This window comes from Parus major, unplaced genomic scaffold (genome assembly GCF_001522545.3).
Source record: "Parus major isolate Abel unplaced genomic scaffold, Parus_major1.1 Scaffold964, whole genome shotgun sequence".
Taxonomy (NCBI): Eukaryota; Metazoa; Chordata; class Aves; order Passeriformes; family Paridae; genus Parus; species Parus major.
In genome coordinates, this window is record NW_015379838.1 from 1179 (window position 1) to 4222 (window position 3044).

The 3044-nt window shown below is 53.9% G+C and overlaps 1 long non-coding RNA gene across 1 annotated transcript; it reads right to left on the minus strand.

Annotated features, from left to right (window-relative positions):
- Window positions 1-579: 579 nt before the first annotated feature.
- Window positions 580-3036, minus strand: LOC107199534. Its single transcript, XR_001519235.2, has 2 exons — window positions 2915-3036; window positions 580-1855 (listed from the first exon to the last, which is right to left on the minus strand). It is a non-coding gene; the product is annotated as an uncharacterized LOC107199534 (long non-coding RNA).
- Window positions 3037-3044: the final 8 nt, after the last annotated feature.

Consider the following 3044-nt stretch of genomic DNA (forward strand, 5'->3'; position numbering starts at 1 on the left):
GTTTCCCTTCCCGGGAATTCCCGGAGCTCCCTCGGCCTCATCCCGGGAAATCAAAACTGGAAAAATCCCATCGGGATCGGCTCCCTGTCCCCAAACCCTCGGGAATTCCCGAAGGAAATCCCGAATTTCAGGATGGGATTGAGCGGTGGGGGCTCGGGAAGAGCCGGAATTCCCAAAATCCCCCCCAGGACGCGGCTCCAGCTCCTCAAAAACGGGGTTTTTCCAAGGGAAACTGAGGCCGGGAGAATCCATGGGAAAAAAAATAATAAAAAAAAATTAAAAAATAAAAAAGCTGGAAATGAGAGGAAAAAAACGCCAGGAAAAGCAGATTTTATGGATGTTGGGAAAATTCTTTATTTTGGGGTGAGAAGCGCCGGAATTGGGCAAAACCCAGAGGATCCGGGATGGGAAAATCCAGGGGGATCCTGGCACTGCCCAGCTGCTCCAGGGGGAGTTTTGGGTTGAAAAAGGAGATTTTTGGGAAAATCCTGGTCACACATGGGAGTCAGGAGGAAAATCTCCCTCGCCAGCCCCAATTTCCCCGGTTTTAGCCCCAAATCCCTCGGGAAACGACACCAGGAGAGACAAAAACTTGAATTTATTTTCACCTTCATCATCATAAATTTGGGGCAAAAAGTTTGGGAAAAGGGTCAGAGCCGGAGCTTCGTGTTTTCCTGGGAAGCAGCAGCGCCAGGAGCCCGTAATTAATTGGTTTTGCGCTAATTAACTCTAATGAGGGCGAGGGGTGACGCCAGGACGGGGAGGATCCCGTGCCTGGATTCCCAAATTCCCTTTTCTCAGGGGTGAAATTCCTCCGTGTGCCGAAACATCGGGGGGTTCACCAAAATTCCAGGAATTTTCACCAAAATTCCAGGAGTTCTCACCAAAATTCCAGACGTTCTCACCAAAATTCCAGGAGTTTTCACCTCAGTTCCAGGAATTGTTTCCACATCAGTTCGAGGAGTTTTCTCTCCAAATCCAGGAGTTTTCACCAAAATTCCAGATGTTTTCACCCCAATTCCAGGAATTGTTTTTACCCCAATTCCAGGAATTGTTTTTACCCAATTCCAGATGTTTTCTCCCCAAATCCAGGAGTTTCCCCCCAATTCCAGGAATTGTTTTCACCCCAAATCCAGGAGTTTCTCCCCAAATCCAGATGTTTTCTCCCCAGTTCCAGATGTTTTCTCCCCAGTTCCAGATGTTTTCCCCCCAGTTCCAGATGTTTTCACCCCAGTTCCAGATGTTTTCACCCCAATTCCAGATGTTTCCCCCAGTTCCAGATGTTTTCTCCCCAATTCCAGATGTTTTCTCCCCAATTCCAGATGTCTTCTCCCCAATTCCAGATGTCTTCTCCCCAATTCCAGGAATTGTTTTCACCCCAATTCCAGATGTTTTCCCCCCATATCCAGATGTTTTCCCCCAGTTCCAGATGTTTTCCCCCCAGTTCCAGATGTTTTCTCCCCAATTCCAGATGTTTTCTCCCCAATTCCAGATGTTTTCTCCCAATTCCAGATGTTTTCTCCCCAGTTCCAGATGTTTTCTCCCAATTCCAGATGTTTTCTCCCCAGTTCCCGCTCCTGCCGGAGCCAGCTCAGATCCTCACCACCTGGGCGGCCACGCAGGGGCTGCTCCGGGGCTCGGCCCCGGAATTGGGATTGTTCCCGGGATTTTCCCTGGGATTGTTCCCTGGGCTGTTCCCAGGATTGTTCCCAGGCTCATTCCCGGGATTCTCCCCGGGATTCTCCCCGGGACTGTCCCGGTGCCGCTCTCTCCGCAGCAGCAGCCGCCCGTAGGTGCCCCCGGCCCGGCCCTTGGTCAGACGGCCGGGATTGACACAGACACAGCCCAGGACGTCCTGCGGGGAACGGGAACCGGGGAACAGGAACCGGGAACCGGGGATGGGAATCAGGGAATGGGAATCAGGGAATGGGGAATCAGGGGATGGGGATGGGGACAGGTGTTGAAAATCCATGGATTCAGCGGAACCAGGAGCCCACAGGAACCCAGATCCCAAAATTCGCCATTTCCAGAGGATTGGGGTCCCTCCAGCCCAGCCCCGACCCCCAGCTCCAATCCTGACCCCAATCCTGGCTCCAATCCCAATCCCTGCTCCAATTCCAATCCCAATCCCACACCAATCCCATTCCCACCCCGTTCCTATTCCCATTCCCATTCCCCCATTCCCACCCTGTTCCCATTCTATTCCCATGCCGTTCCCATCCCCGTTCCCATCCCAATCCCGTTCCCATTCCCATCCCCATTCCCCCATTCCCATTCTCCTGTTCCCACCCCATTCCCATTCCCGTTCCCAATCCCATTCCCATTCCCCCATTCCCATTCCCCCATTCCCATTCCATTCCCATTCCTGTTCCCACCCCATCCCCATCCCCATCCCAATCCCGTTCCCATTCCCCCATTCCATTCCCACCCCGTTCCCATTTCCCCATTCCCATCCCCATTCCCGTTCCCATCCCATTCCCAGTTCCCATTCCCATCCCCCCATTCCCATCCCATTCCCCCCATTCCCATCCCATTCCCCCATTCCCATCCTGTTCCCATCCCATTCCCATCCCGTTCCCATTCCCATTCCATTCCCCCATTCCCATTCTCATTCCATTCCCATCCCCAGTCCCATTCCCATCCCCATTCCCGTTTCCCGTTCCCGTTTCCCGTTCCCATTCCCATTTCCCATTCCCATTCCTGTTCCCACCCCATTCCCATCCCCATTCCCATCCCCATCCCCATTCCCGTTTCCCATCCCCATTCCCAATCCCATTCCCATCCCCATTCTCCCATCCCCATTCCCAGTTCCCATTCCCATTCCCATTCCCGTTCCCATTCCCCCGTTCCCGTTCCCGTTCCCCCGTTCCCATTCCCATTCCCATTCCCACCCCATCCCCGTTCCCGTTCCCACCTTGAGGAAGAAGCGCAGCTCCGAGGGCGTCACCAGCACGTCCGGGGTCACCGGCAGCGCCGGCAGCGCCTCCAGGTGAACGTTCAGCTCCTCCGAGGGCGGGAACAGCGGGTAAAAACTGCCAGAAAGG